The 18,446-nt window shown below is 35.8% G+C and overlaps 1 pseudogene; it reads right to left on the reverse strand.

The window, feature by feature from the left end:
- Window positions 1-931: 931 nt before the first annotated feature.
- Window positions 932-1,025, reverse strand: LOC118522421 (small nucleolar RNA U3; annotated as a pseudogene).
- Window positions 1,026-18,446: the final 17,421 nt, after the last annotated feature.

Genomic DNA, 18,446 nt, shown 5'->3' on the forward strand with positions numbered 1-18,446 from the left:
ACTTTTGCCTCATCCAAACTTCTCCAGGGAAGATCCATTTTGTGTTTAAGAATCATGTGTTTTTCAAATATGGAAATAAAGAATCAATTTGACATGACAAAAATCATTAAGCTACATTCGGATTATCTAGTGAACACCTCACTTCAATAGAGTGGACATTAGGTTAATTGGCATCAGGATCCATGAGTTCTTGCTTATGATATCTAACCTAATTAACATCAGGAATGTGTATGTTTGCAAAATGGCATATCTATTCTTGACAGATTCTTTTCATGCAAAAGCAATATGATTCAGATTGTATGAAATTTAATCAGGAAATAGAATCTTCTGGAAACATTATAATATATGTCACAAACCATAATTCTACCTGAAATTTTTTATTGCAAAGATTCAGTTTCAATTTATATTGAATAAATAGATGGAAATTTACCTCTACCATCTCCTTTTTCAGAATTGCAGCTAATACAAGATAAGTTGCTATCTTTTCTCTTTTGTTCATTGTTACTACTTAGAGAAGTTATTATTTGTGAGATTACAAAGACTGAGTCTGTAGTTCTCAAAATTTCCAGGGTAAAATTAATTTAGTAAACATAATTTTAGTTATGAAACATCAATTTGTATATTGTTAGCTAACATTGTGGTGTTCCCTAGCACAAAATTCAAGTCTTGTTTGTCTTTATGATTCAGTGTTAAGCACAAGGTCTGATACATTGTAGGCACTAATTTGAATATTCAAAATACTAGAGGCACAGGTGTTTAGGTTATTTCATAGTATTTCTGAACCCATATAGACTCAGGACAAAGCTGGCAATTGTCTTATTAATGTGATGTATAATTATGGAGTCATTAGTAAGTAATTTAGAAAGAAATCTTTTTAGATGTAAGTTCAAGTCTTTGTTTCACAAATAAGGTATTTTAATGTTTTCTGTTCCCTATGTTACTCCATTTCAAAGGCTCACTTAGAGAAAATAAATGTTCTTCTACTTTTAACAAACTATAGAAATGATCCCTGAAAGTATAGTCTTAATGTTCTTCTACTTTTAGACAGCAGCAGTGAGAGTCTCTAAAAGTTGGGTTTAGTAAATTATTATACTGGATAAGAGCCTGATACTGGCAACGAAAATCTTTGATAAATTATCAGTAGTTTAATGTATACAATTATCCATTTCTCAGAGAGTGACATAAGTTGGAAGATATTCCCTAGGATTAATAATCTTTATTATAAACATATGGTATTTGTGAAAAAAACAATTCTGAATCTGTGCAACACAGGATTATTTTTCTGTTTTTAATTTACCAAAGAACTTTAAAATCTAATTTCACCCAAAGAGTACCTTATTGTAATAGTTTGTGCCACATTTCAAATAGCATGTGATTGTGAATAGTCAACTTTAATAGATAGACATTTGCTTAGAGTTATTATTTTTTGAAATGACATGCCAAGTCATTTCAAAAGACAATTTGTCTCGAAAATAAGAAAAAAGATAAAAGTTTACCTACAACTGAATGATAGTTTAATATTCTTTGAGTTCAACATTTTACTCATCTAACCATATAGATCCTTATCTGACCCAAGCAAAACAAACAGCAAGAAAAACAAATTGTTCTTGTAGAATTAATAAGGAGACAAAGGTATGGTTGTTTTAAGAGTCATTAAGCTTGGGGTGCCTGGGTGGCTCAGTCGGTTAAGTGCCTGCCTTCAGCTCAGGTCATGTCATGATGCCGGGGTTCTGGGGTCAAGCCCCACATCGGGCTCAGCCCGGAGCCTGCTTTGCCCTCTCCCTCTGCTGCCGCTGCCCCTGCTTGTGCTCCCTCTCTCTGTCAAATAAATAAAGTCTTTCAAAAAAAATTTAAAAAATAATTGCTTAAGAAAAAAGAAAGAGTCATTAAGCTTAAGTTATCTTTGTCTTTTCAGAGAATTTCAGTAATGTGCAGGTGATTGGGGAGGGTGGTGTTGGGAACGGAGATGAATATGCTTCAGTTCCACTGGGAGCTAACAGGATCATTGGTAGACTTAACATACACGTAACTGTATTAGCAGGCAGACTTTATTTTTTTTTTAATTTTTATTGTTATGTTAATCACCATACATTACATCATTAGTTTTTGATGTAGTGTTCCATGATTCATTGTTTGTGTATAACACCCAGTGCTCCATGCAAAACATGCCCTCTTTAATACCCATCACCAGGCTAACCCATCCTCCCACCCCCTCCCCTCTAGAACCCTCAGTTTGTTTCTCAGAGTCCATCGTCTCTCATGGTTCATCTCCCCCTCCGATTTCCCCCCCTTCATTCTTCCCCTCCTGCTATCTTCTTTTTTTTTTTTTAACATATATAGTATTATTTGTTTCAGAGGTACAGATCTGTGATCCAACAGTCTTGCACAATTCACAGCGCTCACCATAGCACATACCCTCCCCACTGTCTATCACCCAGCCACCCCATCCCTCCCACCCCCCACCACGCCAGCAATCCTCAGTTTGTTTCCTGAGATTAAGAATTCTTCATATCAGTGAGGTCGTATGATACATGTCTTTCTCTGATTGACTTCTTTCGCTCAGCATAACACCCTCCAGTTCTATCCACGTCATTGCAAATGGCAAGATCTCATTCCTTTTGATGGCTGCATAATATTCCATTGTATATATACACCACTGCTTCTTTATCCATTCATCTGTCGATGGACATTTTGGCTCTTTCCGCAGTTTGGCTATTGTGGACGTTGCTGCTATAAACATCGGGGTGCACGTACCCCTTCGGATCCCTACATTTGTATCTTTGGGGTAAATATCCAGTAGTGCAATTGCTGGATCGTATGGTAGCTCTATTTTCAACTTCTTGAGGAACCTCCATACTGTTTTCCAGAGTGGCTGCACCAGCTTGCTTTCCCACCAACAGTGTAGGAGGGTTCCCCTTTCTCCGCATCCTCACCAACATCTGTCGTTTCCTAGCAGGCAGACTTTAAAGCCTTGATACTGCCACAAAAATACTGTGAAAATGTGATAAAGAAAAATATGAAGTTGTTTTAGTGAAATTAGAAAAAGCTTTTTGAAGGAGATAGGACTGAGTTAGAACCTTTTGTAAGGGTAGTCAAATAGAAAGTGTGTTAAGCACAGAGAATTGATGAAAAGTGAAAACCATGATTCAGACTGAAAAAAAAAAATAAAACAAAACACCCAAGTGTATTCTTTGTGTGGGACAAATAGCAATAAAAAATGTAAATCATTGGTTTTCAAAATGTAGCTTCCTTGCTGCTGAAGCAGCATAATTCATTATTTTCCTAATAAAAAGAATTTGCATGAGGTTGGGAGGATGAGAGGAGAGAGTTGAGTACACTGTGTTTAAAACCCGATAATTTTCAATAATTGCCACAATTTTCTGCCTGCCTACTGAATGCCAACTGGAATCAGCATTACCTATGAAGTACAATGGTGGATAATGTGGAATGCCTTAGTCTAATTATGTTTTAAGCCTTTAGATAAAAATTTTATTCAAGCCAGTGTATTTTTACCGTGTGCAGTCTATTAAGCAGGAAAGAGTGTAGCTCCTAACAAGTTAGTCTATAGAAATCCTTCCCAAGTAAAATAAGTATGTTATTTGGTCAAGATAATTTTTATGTACTTCTCTTACTTTCAGAACTTATGTCTCCCCGATTTTTAAGTAGTCTTATTTATTAGTTATATTTATTGTATTATATGATTTTTTATTATTTAATTATTTATTTATGTTTTGAAATATTTTTATGTGCAGTAAATATACATAATTAAATATATATTAAATTATAAATAATTAAATCTAATTATATATTATAATTATTGCATAATATAAGTTATTATATTTATCAGTTATTTGACATTTCCCAAATTCTTATTTTATCTAAAGATTCATAAATTATTCCTAACTCCAATATTACAACTACTTAAAGAACGAATATATTGCATTCATTCATCTAGATATAAAAGACATGATTGCTGTTCAGTTTTTCCTGGTCTTATCCTTTGATCTTACATTGTATTCAATAGTTTCACTAATATCCGTAAGTCTCAATCTCCAAGCAGGAAGAAAATGTGCTTATTTCACTTGAACAAATGTAAGAATAATTATCAGCATTCAACATATGTTCTAGAAATGGTCTTGTCTAGTGTTTCATCTGATTACAATTTATATATATATATACATATACATATATGTAAATAGGTATAGGCACATATATGTACAAGTAAGTGTATACACATATATGTATAAATCAATTTTATTATATCTTTTACGTAATGAATATTTATATTCCTTGTAGAAAATCTGGAACGTTCTGAAAAACATGACAGATAAAATAAGTCATACATAATCCTCCCATCCAAAGATGAACTGATCTGACCTTAGATTAGCCTAGGTAACAAAAGGAAATCTCAGTATTAGAAATGGTATTTGATGGCATAAAACCAAAAGTTAAATCTGCTTCTTCTTTATGTTTAAAATAATTTAAAAGAAATTTTAGGCTAATTTAGGCTAATATGGATTAATATCATATAGAATTTTCTTCCAGGTAAAAAATTTGACTAGTATCCCACAACGCAATGATCAAAATTTCTTTAGCACGGACTAACTAATTTTGACAACACAGAATGACACTTTTCTCCCAGCTGGGTGTAATTTATGTATGTAATGAAACCTTTTTTTCTATCTAATTAAAAATATTCATGACTGAAATGCATTGGCTTTCAACGTTCCCATTATGGCATTGCGCTCTTGCATATTAGTATATTCTGTGAAGAGTGTCACAAGTAATGTTATTAATAGAAATTAAATTATTTACAGGTACTAGTTAAGAACAACTTAAGACTTTCCCCTAAAATAATGTCACTTTTGCTTTCATTTAAATGTTCTTTCTTGAGGGGTGTTTGGCTGGCTCAGTTGGTTGGGCATCTGTCTTTGGCTCAGGTCATGATCCCAGGATTCTGGGATCAAGTCCCACATCCAGCTCCCTGCTCAGCGGGGAACCTACTTTTCCTCCCTCTGTCATTCCCCCTGCTTGTGCTCTCTCTCTTTCTGACAAATAAATAAATAAAATCTTAAAAAAAAAAAAAGTTCTTTCTTGAGACTGAGAGAATAAACAATAGAAACAAAGAATGTAGTATAACTCACATCTTGCCCTATTTATGCTGTGACTGTTAATATATCAATTATATTGACAATTGCTTACCAATAGTGATAACTAATTATTGTAGCGCTCAACAAAATAGTTTAGCTGTTCTGTTAAAAATTTCAAAATATTCATTGGATTACTTTGTACTCTGTGAATATTATGTCATATGTTTTGTAGTAGAAAAAAATAGGGATTCACTACTCATGAATGATTTTCAAAAAGACTGAATCTTGAAGGATTCAGTACTCTACACTAAACACAAGGGTTTAGTTTTATAGTGTTCACCACCCCTTTTTAAATTCAGATCAAACTATTTTAAGTTGTGTTCTAACTAAAATATGGGTAAGAAATGACATTATAGTGCTTTTTAATGTGCTATCTTTTTAAAAGCAGAAATGTTATTTGACTTGCTGGTCTTTTGTACTTTAGGCTCATTTCCATTATATGGAACAGAAATAACAGTGTTCCCTTCATTTTGAGGTAGTGAGACAGAATGTGTCTCATGCCACTGTGTGATTAAGTCCTCAAAAGCAAAGTTGATTACATGAGAGCTTAATCTCTACGTGAATCAAGCTGTGGCACACAGTAAAAGGTAGTCCTTTCTCCTTGATAAGAGAGGTCAAGTAATGGCCAACTGTGTGTTCATTTTTCCACTACATTAAATTACCTAGTCATCTTTTGGGTGCCTCAATTTAGTGCCCCTTACTAAGTTTAGTGATCTGCTGACCAGTAAAATAATTTCCTTTACTTGCTTTGCGTATTGGACTTTATTATACTTCCAAGATGACATCAATATAAAATTTGAAATTTATTCCCTTGCTTTAAGTTATTGAATAAATCAAGAGTTACATAGGTCCATCCAGATATTCTTCAAATGTCTATGTGACTTTTTTCTTTTCCTTTCCTTCCTTTCTTCTTTCTTTTCTTTCTTTCTTCTTTCTTTCTTTCTTTCTTTCTTTCTTTCTTTCTTTCTTTCTTTCTTTCTTTCTTTCTTCTTTCTTTCTTTCTTCTTTTTTGAGATACTTTGCTTTTTATGAAACATATCCTCAGCTTGTGCTTTTAAGAGAACCAAAAAAAAAAAAAGAGAGAGAAAGAAAAGAAAAAAAAATTTTCCCCAAAGTGTAAGGAAATATATGATAAATATGTTGTAAGGACCCAGTCAGATGAAGAGAGAAGACTTTTTTTGAAGGATTCCTACAGCAAATGGAAAATAAAACTATTTTATTTTTTATGTGTATACATGATCTTTTCTATCATATACTCAGTACCCTAGCTATGGTTGGTGTTTCTATTATGCCCTCCGTCTCCTAGACTTTAAATATTCATGTAGAAGACAGCATTTGACTTTCTTACATTTCTCATTTATTTCAAATTCATTCTGAATTGATGGTAAGTTCAGAACAATTCAAGAAATATTTATTGAATGCCTTTATTTATGTACAAGGTTTCGTTCAAGGTATTAAGTGTACTAGGAAGAGGAAGTTTATGTCCATTCTATCTAAACAAGTATGTAATTGAACATTTTAAAAATTATTCCATCAAACATCATGCTCATGACTTACTTGCTATAGTTTATGATTTATAAGTAGTGTAGAAAGAGCTTCTAAAAATTGGTAATTGGCTACTTTTTAAAATAGAGGTTTACTCAAACTTAGCAGAAATGAAACTGTCCTTAAGTTCAAATACCATTTTAAGCAATTTGGCAATGCCTTGACACTCCCAAAAAAAGACTAAATATTTCTCCTTGACAGTTAAAGATCTTTAACTGGAATATCCAAGTTTAGAAAAAGATATAGTGCCAAATAGCACAGTTCTGAACACTGAGCAGATGCTCCATAAATACTTGTTGAAAGAGACTGCAAATAATTCCCTTTTACATTTACAAGGAGAATTTTCCCCAATATGGTCCCAACAACTGTGTTTTACCTCTTCTATCATCTGTTTTTACTTGGCTACAACCATAGTTACGACTCAGGCATATACTCAAAATTAGGGGGTGTTCAGAGACTTGAAGAGTCTCTCAAAAGCCCAAATGCCAGACTAAGGCATAGATTCTTTACATCCCTTCAATTAGTACATATACAACATATCCCCAGATGTTTTTAAGGTAACTATATGATGTGTGAAATAAACTTCACATCATTAGATCTGTCCTTTTATAAAAGCAAATACATCTAGTATGATTTCATATGGTTAAAAATAGATTTATCAATCTAGTTAGTAAGTGAAGTGAATTTGTACTCCATATAGCTCAACTTTATTATTTTAGATATCTTATATTTAACAAAATTAGTATGACTTATTTTTCACCAAATTCTTTCCTGCTTTTTTTTTTTCTGAATTACTTCTGGTATTTCTTGTTAAAAAAATTTCTCATAAAATGGGAATATTTTTAATACTATTGAACAATTTCAAGAGAAAATACCGTGAAGAAAATTTTAAATGAGAATTTTCAAAGTTATTTGCAAATGTCAACGTCATTGGACTATGTGACTAACGTCCTAACGTGATAACTGAAGGTAGACTGAATAGGTGTTTATGTGTGTTTTCAGTTTTATTACCTTTTGTATGGATTTTTTTAGGCCATTTAAAATTTAAATCCATTCATTTCCAACTTGAAATTTGGATGATAGTTTGCCAAAATAGTCTATTTAAAAATTAAACAACTCAAACAAATCTTTCTTTATAGAAAGGAAGAAGAGCCAATATTAAATGTGTGCCAATTATGTTAATGATCCTAATGTGCTGTTTGCTTTACAAATAGTTTTTCTTTTAATTACAAAAGACGATTTTACCTCCATTTTCCCCACTGAGGTCTCAGTTGTAAGAGTACTCATAATTTGTGTGAGTAATCACAGCTAGTAATTGGCAGAGCCAGGAGTGAAACTCAGGTCTTTTTGTTTCTAAGATTCTTGTTCTTTGAAGTATACAAAGTTAGCTCCTTGAAATGTAAATGAATATCTGAGTCATTAACAAGCTTATACTTTTAATAGATCATGCATTATTTTTTAAAAATTTGACCTAGAATGTAAGTTTGACACAAAAACTTTAATAATGGAAGCTTGCAATTAGAACCTTAAACAGATTTTAAAGTCTGGTATCCTAGATTTATAATGCAAAATATTCAGATTTTAATTTTTTGTAATGAGCTAATTATATGAACTTTTTTTTTTTTTTTTAAGAGTAACGTAGTAAGGAAATGAAGTAACAGTCAGGATAAGAAATGAAGAATCCTAGAATAACCTCAAAACTACATGTGATGACAATGAGACAGCATAGCTGGAAGAAATAGAGCAGCAATTACAATTATATTTTGAAATTTTAACTAAAATTCTTACTTGTCCAACGCCAGGTTTCTTGTTGGTCTGAACATGTAGGCTTTTGCCAATTTGTCTATTTCTTGTATTTAGTTTCCTTTCTAGCAAAATAATTTTAGGATCACTGAGATCGTTTTCACACACATACCATCAGGGAAAATTTGTATATCAGTCTGTTTATTGCAAATGATATACCATATGTAAAAAAAAAAAAAATCTGCTCTGAAATATTCTGAGTGATTTAGCCTTCACTTGGTAAAAGTTGATGACAGCTCATATATCATACATATATATAATTCAAACTTCTATTTCTGTCAGTCTTAATCAACGATGATTTCTTGTTACTGATTGGGATTGTGTAATCTAAACCTAAAAAAATTCATATTCAAAGATTCATCTTATGTCTACACGAATTAGAATATTTTAGATGATCAGCAGAGAAGTGTTTTGAAATTTGTAGTGCTTGCTAAAATTAGTCATATATTCTCTAGTTTTAAATTATGTTCTGAATTCATATTATTTTTCCATTGACTTAGAAAATATTTTTCTTAAAGTCCATGCTATTTTCCCTATGAGGAATTACTTTCTTATTTTTCTCCCTGTTCTGCTGGAATCGTTTTAAACCCCGAGGCTCTCAGGAAATCCCAACTTAACTTTATCGATCCTTTTCTTTTTTCCCCTAAATTTTTTTTTTTTTAAGATTTTATTTATTTATTTGACACGATCCAGGACTTCATCCCAGGACCCTGGGATCTTGACCTGAGCTGAAGGCAGACGCTTAACCAACGGAGCCACCCAGGCGCCCCTCCCCTAATTTTCTCTAGTGCTTTGCCTGTACTGTACCATCAAATTAGAAATTATTTTTAATCATGCTGAATGGAGAAGAACTTTGAAATAACTTCAACTAATTAAAATCTTGAAGAAGGAACTTCAGTAATCAGGTAGGCTTTAGGGGGACTTTGTAGGGCAAGATGTATGTATTGTTAGCCCTTAGGGCAAGGAAATAGTAGTATTCTAGTGTTCAGACTTGTGAGAATGTTTTCTATCCAGGATAGAGTCTTTAACCCAGAAGAAGATAAAAAAAATTACATTGAAAATAAAGGCAAGGGACTCCTGGGTGGCTCAGATGGTTAAGCGTCTGCCTTCCTCTCAGGTCATGATCCCGGAGTCCTGTGATCGAGTCCTACATCGGGCTCCTTGCTGGGCAGGGAGGCTTCTTCTCCCTCTGCCTGCCGCTCCCCCTGCTTGTGCTCACTTTCTCTCTCTGACAAATAAATAAATAAATAAATAAAATCTTAAAAAAAAAGAAAAGAAAAGAAAAGAAAGGCAAGTAACTGTAGAAAGGAAAGGAGTTAATTATCAGGAAGCAAATAATTCTCCAGAGTTTTTGACTTAGATTATATGAAAGTACATAGGATTTTTTTTTATTTTAGTTCTTAAGGGCTCCAACTGAAGGCTATAAACCATATTATGGATCTAGGGGAAAATGTAGTTGCTTACCTCAGGTGCATTACCTGGCACAAGAGTAAGCATTCAGAAATATTTGTTGAATTACGAGAGCTCACAATGTAAAAAGGAAGAGAGAAGTAAACACTACTAATAATATAATAGGAAAGTGTTATATTATTAATGCATATGTTGTACTAAAAGTCTCAGTGGCAACAACACAAAGTGTCATTGCATAGCTAGTAAAATAAAACTAAAAGAAGTCGGTTGTTTGTATAAAGACTTAGGGGTTATTGATGGAGACGATTGGGGTGCTGATGTCCCACCCCAAGCCCTAACTTCTGCAGCCGCAGCTCAGCATGAGCACAGAGAAGGGGTTAACTGAAACTTCCTTCAGAGAGAAGGAACTAGGAACCGGTTCCCACTTTCCTGGCATTTTGAGTTGCACCCTGAAGGGTCTGCTAGACTTCACGAAACATACAGAGTAGGGAAAAGAAGGAGGAAATGCGCCAAAGAGGACACGGGGGGTTGCAAACACGCGTCATGTCTGGGTCATGGAAACAGTCTGCAGTGATTGGCATAGCCAGGGAGCAGTCACAGCTAAGGCTGGAATTTAGTTTGGAACCCGATCTTCCCTGTCTGGTATGTCTTAATAAAAGGTTCCTTACCACTTGGTAATGGGAAATCCTGAAGGAGTTTGAAGCGAAAGCTTGCCATTATCACAACCTTTGCTTCATTTTGCTACCCAAGTACTCCACTACTCAAGTTTCACTTTCTCTAGCATACGCCTGCAAAATGCTACAGACTTTTCCTTATCTGGAAATTTAGAGCGCTTGTTGTCAATAATGCTGTTTAGATATTTAACTACAAAAAGCTTACATAGATTTTCTTAGTGGATGTTAAGTTCCTTGAAGTTTGTAATTCTTAAAATGGTTGCTGAATTCGTATGAGTTTACCAACTGATATTTCTCGAATAAAATATTTATTTATTTATTTTAGATTTTATTTATTTATTTGTCAGAGAGAGAGAGAGAGAGACAGAGCCACAGAGAGCACAACGAGGGGGAGCGTCAGGCAGAGGGAGAAGCAGGCTCTCTCCACTGAGCAGGGAGCCCGATGCGGGACTCGATCCCAGGACCCTGAGATCATGACCTGAGCTGAAGGCAGATGCTTAACCGAATGAGCCACGCAGGCATCCATTGGATAAATTATTTAATGAATACCTGAGTGAAGGAACTCAGGTGTTGTCTTCTGCTATTTTTTTCTTACAATATAATATAACCTTATGGATATGAGTCACCTGCCTCAGAAACATGGCTGTTAACAAAAGCTGCCAACCCAGAGCGATGCACACACAGGCCAGCCCCACTGTGCCTTCCCTACATTTCTCTGGCAGTAGCAAGAGAGAGGCAGAACCACTGCAGTGACTCACTCCACTCCCTCAGTGTCCCATTGCGATCCTAACAGGTTCCAAGAGCACTCGTATATATTCAGCCACCATTATTCCCACAGAACTGTCAGGTCTTTGTTTCTCTATCATATTAGAAGCCCTTGCTTATAATTTCCCAAAATGTCAGAGGGAGAGCCTATTTTTTGAGGTAGGAAGGGGGATTCAATTAACACGCAGCATCCTGAATAAAAAGGTGCATTTCTTGGCCTCCTTTATGGTGTGAATGTATTCATTCTGATTGTCCAAGTTTTCAGGATCGTCACAGCACCCATTTCCGGCCAAAGTTAGAAATTATTTTCTGTATTTCAATAAGAACTGAGGAGGAATCTTTGCAGACAGATGGGTTAGCCAACGTAAAATCAGAAATGTTACATTTCACAGCTCTGCTTGGATGGGGGGTAATCAAGACCTGCCCACCATAGCTGCAGCTGCCTCCAAGCGGGATTCTTCCTAGAAGGCCAGCCTAAACTCGCCGCTATTGGATTCTTCTGCGGATATAACAAGAATTCGGGGCCAATAGGGCATTAGGTTGCAAGGCTTTCTAGGTGCTTGAACTGTAATTCCTTCTCCTCCCTGCTTTGCCTTACCCTGACTTGTAAATCATTTTGTTCTTAACAAACATCCTTTCATCTCCTGTTTTGCTCTGCTGTCCTCCTTGTCCACATCTATCTTGGTTTTTACCATTCGCAAACAGCCTGATTCTAGAAGTTACTCAACTCTATGAAATGAGTCAGAGGCACACATGCCTATAGGTATTAGGTCAGTGATGTAAATGAAGAAATGGGACCTGAGTGAGAACAGTGGAAAATGGGAGGGAAATTACTCCATTTTTTTTTTCCAATTCATAGTTGCCACTGGGGAATATGGGTCAACTATAGCTGAACATAAAAAGGGTTTAAAAAAAAAAAAACAAAACTCTGCAGACTAATTAGTACATCTTTGTGGGCACATCTGGCTTGCAGCCTGTTTTTTGATCTTTTTTTTTTTAATTTGATACTCTGGGATTCATCCTTAAATGACATCAGTCACAACTGTAGGGATTTACTTCTCAATGGCAACTTTATTTTACCTAATATTCTTACCCTGATTAAGTTAGGCAATTGGGTTTCTATCTCACTGCTCAAAAGCATTTTTACCTCCATATTAGAATATCATTATGTGTCCAAATCAATGATTACACACACTAAATAAAACATAGTTTCTGATGCTCTTTTGTATGCACCACTTCACTTAATATTCACTTCAGCTCTAATAACAGGATCACAGTTGCATTTTTAGATAGGTAAGGGCCGCTTCCAGTGCCACAGAGCTGAAAGTAATAAAAACGTCCTGTCCGAATCAGGGCTCTGAGCCACTCTTTTGTTCCTGATCCACTGACTTTATTATGTCACTGTAGTTTCTCAGTTACTACTTTCCAGAGTAATTTGACCTTAGAAATTTGTGATGGAGCTCTGTCCTGTAATTCTCATGTGGTTTTTTATTGTTGTTGTTGTTGTTTGTTTTTTTGTTTTTGAAAGAACTAGTCATAGTCCTAAGACTCTTAATGATATTCAAGTCACTGCCCCTAGTGATGTGATGTTTACAGAGGGAGTTCTCATATCTGACAGACAAGATAAACAAGTCAAAGACCAGATGCCTGGAAATTGATACATCCTTTGCTTGTGTGCTCTAAGAGAGCTTTTTATTAAGAATCTTTCATTCATAAGATAATGCATTTTTTAAAATTCCAAGCCAATAATAATAAAAGCATAAATGAGAACCTATTATGTGCAAGACATACGATAAATACTTCATAAAACTATTTCATCTTTACAACAACCCGGTAACTTAGATACTATTATTTTACCTATTTTAAAGATATGAAAACTAAGACTTAAAAAAGATAATTTGCCAAAGAAGTTTGCTTAGTACCTGGAATTAGCCAAATTTGGGGTTAGGGGCGCAGTCCTCTAGATCACCAGGTCTCCCCAAGGCGTCTAACACCAACTGCAAATTTAGGGTTTCCCAAAACCACCCCAACTATCTATAATTTGCTAGCCTCACAGAAATCACTGATCGGGGATTCTGTATCCTCCTGACATCAATGTGTGCAGGGAATATTGCCAACCCAAGAAGCTCATTTGAGCTTTGGTGTCTTGAGTTTTAACTAAAGCTTCATTAGGTAGACAGGATTGGTTGCATCTTTGAACTCAGTGTCCATTTCCCCCTGGAGTTCAGGCTGATATTACAGCGGCTCAAAGCCCCAAGCGTCTAATCAAACCCGTGGTCTTTTTGCCATGGCCTGGCCCCATCCTGAGACATCTCATTAGTATATACACCCTAGAGGCCATTGTTAGCATAAACTGTCCAGGTGTGGTCCCAGGGGCTGAACATGAATAACAAAGACACTCCTATCACTCATGAAATTCCAAGGATTTAGAAGCTAGCTCCCAGGAACCAGAGACAAAGGTCAGCCAAATTCTTTATTACATACTCAGTTAATAAATAGCAGAATCAATATTTAATCCTAGGTCTATTGGGCTCCAAATTTTACAAGGTGCATCTTCTTCTCATTTGCCTAGAACATTACCTGATACATAGTAAGTGCCCAATAAATCTTAATTAAATTAATAAGCAAATCAGATTTTTTTTTTTCCTTCTGCGCAGATAGGGTAAAATTTCATGGCAGTAGTTGATACATCCAAGGACTGGGTAATCTTGTCATTTTGTGAATGAAATAAACTCTCAAAAGCATGCATTAATTATGAAACCCTTCAAATGAGGTTTTGGCCTCCTGAAAACAGCTTGCTGTTGCTGTAGAATCACCAGGAGATGAAAGAGGGGCTGGAGGTTATAATACTTATGACTTAAGTGATTACAGATGAGACTGAGTATAAATTGGTGTAAAGCTATTCTTTGGTATTAGAATAAAATTTCTTATGAGACTTGATTCTCCTGAGTAATGCTTGAGTGTGATCATATGAGATTTTCTTTTAAATAGGACATAAGCTCTGTCATGTCTTTGAAAACAGTCTTTAGGAAAAGCCAATTAAAAAAATACATTATGAAAGGCAAACTAATACTCAACCAATTGGGGCTGCGTAAATGTGAAAGAGGAAAAACTTTTAGGCAAGAGAAATCAGGATTTTTTAATTTTTATTTATTATTTATTTTTAAAGATTTTATTTATTTGTCAGAGAGAGAGAGGGCACAAACAGGAGGAGTGGGAGAGGGAGAAGCAGGCTCCCCGTTGAGCAAGGAGCCCAGTGCGGAACTTGATTCCAGGACCCTGGGATCATGACCTGAGCCGAAGGCAGACGCTTAACCGACTGAGCCACCCAGGCATCCTGAAATCATAATTTTTTAATTACCAAATGCAAATATAGCTTCAAATATTTATATTTTGTTTAAAATAAAGGCTCTGGAGGTGCCTGGCTGGCTCAGTTTGTAGAACATGCTACTTTTGACGTTGGGGTCCTGAGCTTGAGCCCCACGTTGCAGGTAGAGTTTACTTTTAAAAAAGGAAAGAAAGAAAGAAAAAAAAAAAAGAAAAAAAAAGAGGCACCTGAATGGTTGAGTCGGTTAAGTGTCTGCCTTCAGCTCAGGTCATCATCTCAGGGTCCTGGAATAGAGCCCCACGTTGGGCTCCCTACTCAGAGGGAAGCCTTCTTCTCTCCCTGCCCTTTTCCCCTCATTCTTTCTCTTTCTCTCTCTCTCAAATAAATAAATAATTTTTTTTTTTTTTTAAAGATTTTATTTATTTATTTGACAGAGAGAGACACAGCGAGAGAGGGAACACAAGCCGGAGGAGTGGGAGAGGGAGAAGCAGGCTTCCCACCGAGCAGGGAGCCCGATGTGAGGCTCGATCCCAGGACCCTGAGATCATGACCTGAGCCGAAGGCAGACGCTTAACGGCTGAGCCACCCAGGCGCTCCAAATAAATAAAATTTTTAAAGAAAAAAAAGAAAGACTCTGATCTAATTTAATTATAACTAACCTTTATTAAGACCTTAGTCAAAAGCAGATAATAAGGAAGCATATTTCTCCTTTTACCTTTCTCTGCTTCATCATTGTCCTTTTCATTTTTCTGAATGTTACATCATCAGAATACAATTAAAAGAAACAATGCCTAACCTGTAATTCAAAGCGGATGGCTCATTTTAAAGGAATGGCCTGCAAAAGAAGAAAGATGGAAGAAATAACTTTTAATTGTGACAGATCCTTAGAAATTTTTCTGACTGTAGGATCACTAACTTGGTCTGTTAGAAACAGTTATCTTGGGGCGCCTCTGTCTTCAGCTCAGGTCATGATCCCAGGGTCCTGGGATCAAGCCCCAAATCGGGCTCCCTGCTCAGCAGAGAGCCTGCTTCTCCCTCTCTCTCTGCCTGCCACTCCCCCTGCTCAGTCTCAATCTCTCTCTCTATCAAATAAATAAATAAATAAATAAATCGTTAAAAAAAAAGAAAAGAAAGAAAGAAAGAAACCATTATCTTTTTGGGTATATTCCCAGACTTTTATTTATTTATTTAAGATTTTATTTATTTATTTATTTGACAGAGAGAGAGAGACAGAGAGAGAGGGAACACAAGCAGGGGGAGTGGGAGAGGGAGAAGCAGGCTTCCCGCTGAGCAGGGAGCCCGTCGTGGAGCTCGATCCCAGGACCCTGGGATCAGGGCCCGAGCCCAAGGCAGATGCTTAACGACTGAGCCACCCAGGCGCCCCTTCCCAGACTTTTAAAAGTTAAGGTTTTTCATTTCTTATTGTATTGAAATTATTTTATTTATGACTTTGCATTTGGAATATATCTAAACTTAAGGCCTATTGTTATTTTGTTCATTTTGCCTATGACAAAGGATTGAAGTTGGAAATATTGTAGTTACTGAACCATATCCCTTATGCATATCATAATTGTACATTAACCTAATGATGCTTTCACAGAAACAAAATATAGTAATAGTACATTATTAGGAGGCAGTGAACTTATAATGTCAAAACAGTATCATATTTGCTTAAAATTTCATGTAAAGATAGAATTCAAAGCATGGCATTCCTATGTGCAACAGTAGCTTTTAGGTCCTTAAAGGTGTTAAGTAAAAAGAAACACGGTAAGATAAACTCACCTATTATTTTAGCTAAGAAAAAGAATTCCTTTAATGTTCAGTAGATAGCTTTGTGCCGGTATCTGTAAGCAAACGGTGGAGGGAATACTTTTTTATCAGGCTTCTTTATTTCCAAGAGCCATAGTGGATTTAGGACTGAATTCCTGGTCCTGGTCTTCTGAAATGGCCTTGTAGCTGGTGTCTTGGAAATACCTATCTTCTATTCTTCCACCGAAATGGCTTTATAACTAGACCTGTATTGAAAAATCTTTAGTATAGTATCTTTTCTCACTCCACAAGAAATTAATTTTAGAAGTGTCCACATCAATAGCTAGTTGTAAAATATTATTTTATTTTATATATTTAATATATATATTTAAAATATATAAATGTATAAATATATATTTAATATATATTTAAGATAAAATATTATTTTAATTTAATATTATTATTAATTTAATTTAATATTAATAATTTAATTATTATTAATTTAATTTAATATTGTTTTAATTTAATATTATTTTAATTAACAAATCCCTGAAGTGATGCATCCTGCAGTAGTGTTTTAGATAATTTAACAGATATTTATTGTATTGTGTTAGGCATTTAGAGTAAAAATAAAGATCTGTTCCCTTAGTGTAAGGAGTTACAAAATTTATTCTGCCGAAGTAAATCTGTCTTCACTCAGCATCCAATTACGAAAAGGTAAATTCTTACTGGAATTGTTGTGTGATTGGTACCGGGGGTAGGTAAAGGCATAGACAAATGTTGGAGGGAGGTGAGTTTTAGCAACCAGGAATCTGTGTAGGTAAAGGGGAAAACAGCTTTTTCCTCTCCCCAGCTTAGGTTCTCTGCTTGGGACCTTGCAAATTAGACTGTCAAAAGATAGATTAGCAAAGGAAAGAAATACAGAATTCTATTACAACATGCACTGTGCATGCATATGGGAACATGCAGTGTTGAGTAACCCAGAGGGGAGGTTAGAACTTGGGTTTATACACCATCTTCGGCTAAATAAAGAAAATGGGTTTTTGACTTCTGGGTGGAGGAGGCAAGTTATGGGATGTGATCAAGAAAAGTGTGGTAAACAAGTCTTATTAGTAAGGTTGCTTACACAGATTCAAGCTGGTGCTGTCATCACTGATAAGTCATTAAGAATCTTCCTCAAGGAGAAGGAGGGAGACATGTTTTAAGAATTGAATTTTCTTAATAAGTGTAAATTTCCTTTACAAAAGGAAAACTTAGGCCCTATTTTTAGAGCTTTTCCTGCATCTGCTGGTTCTTAATGGTCTTTGGTTCAAAATAATCCATATGCGGGGCACCTGGGTGGCTCAGTCATTAAGCATCTGCCTTTGGCTCAGGTCATGATCCTTGGGTCCTGGGATCGAGCCCCGCATCGGACTCCCTGCTCGGCGGGAAGCCGGCTCCTCCCTCTCCCACTCCCCCTGCTGTGTTCCCTCTCTCGCTGTGTCTCTCTCTGTCAAATAAATAAATAAAAAATCTTTAAAAAAAAAAATAATCCATATGCCAAAAGGCATATTTTGGGGTGACATATTCTAGTACCCTTCACATGCAACTGGTACAGTTGCTCCCTAGTTTGTAATAAAGGGGCCCAACTGTGGGCCAAACACTGCTCATCGTTATAGTTCATCTTTTTTTACTTTTACATTCACAGGAGGTAAAAGATTTTTTTTGGTAAAGATTTAATTTATTTATTGGGGGGGAGCGAGAACACAAGCACAAGCAGGGGGAGGGGCAGAGGGACAAGCAGACTCCCCGCTGAGTGGGGAGCTGGGTGCATTGCTCTCGATCCTAGTGGGAAACAAAGGCAGAAGGAAATGTGGATAAAATTAAATGTCCATATAACCTACAGCCCATTGACAGATACTTGAGGCAGCAGCAGCGTAGAATGTTCCTCCCGGAAGCTCCTACCTGTCTTAATGTTAATGCCTTGCTAGGGGGAAAAACAAGCTTGGTTTGACAATAGCAAGGCCTCCAGTATCCGGTGAG

Source organism: Halichoerus grypus, chromosome 3, assembly GCF_964656455.1.
Source record: "Halichoerus grypus chromosome 3, mHalGry1.hap1.1, whole genome shotgun sequence".
Taxonomy (NCBI): domain Eukaryota; kingdom Metazoa; phylum Chordata; class Mammalia; order Carnivora; family Phocidae; genus Halichoerus; species Halichoerus grypus.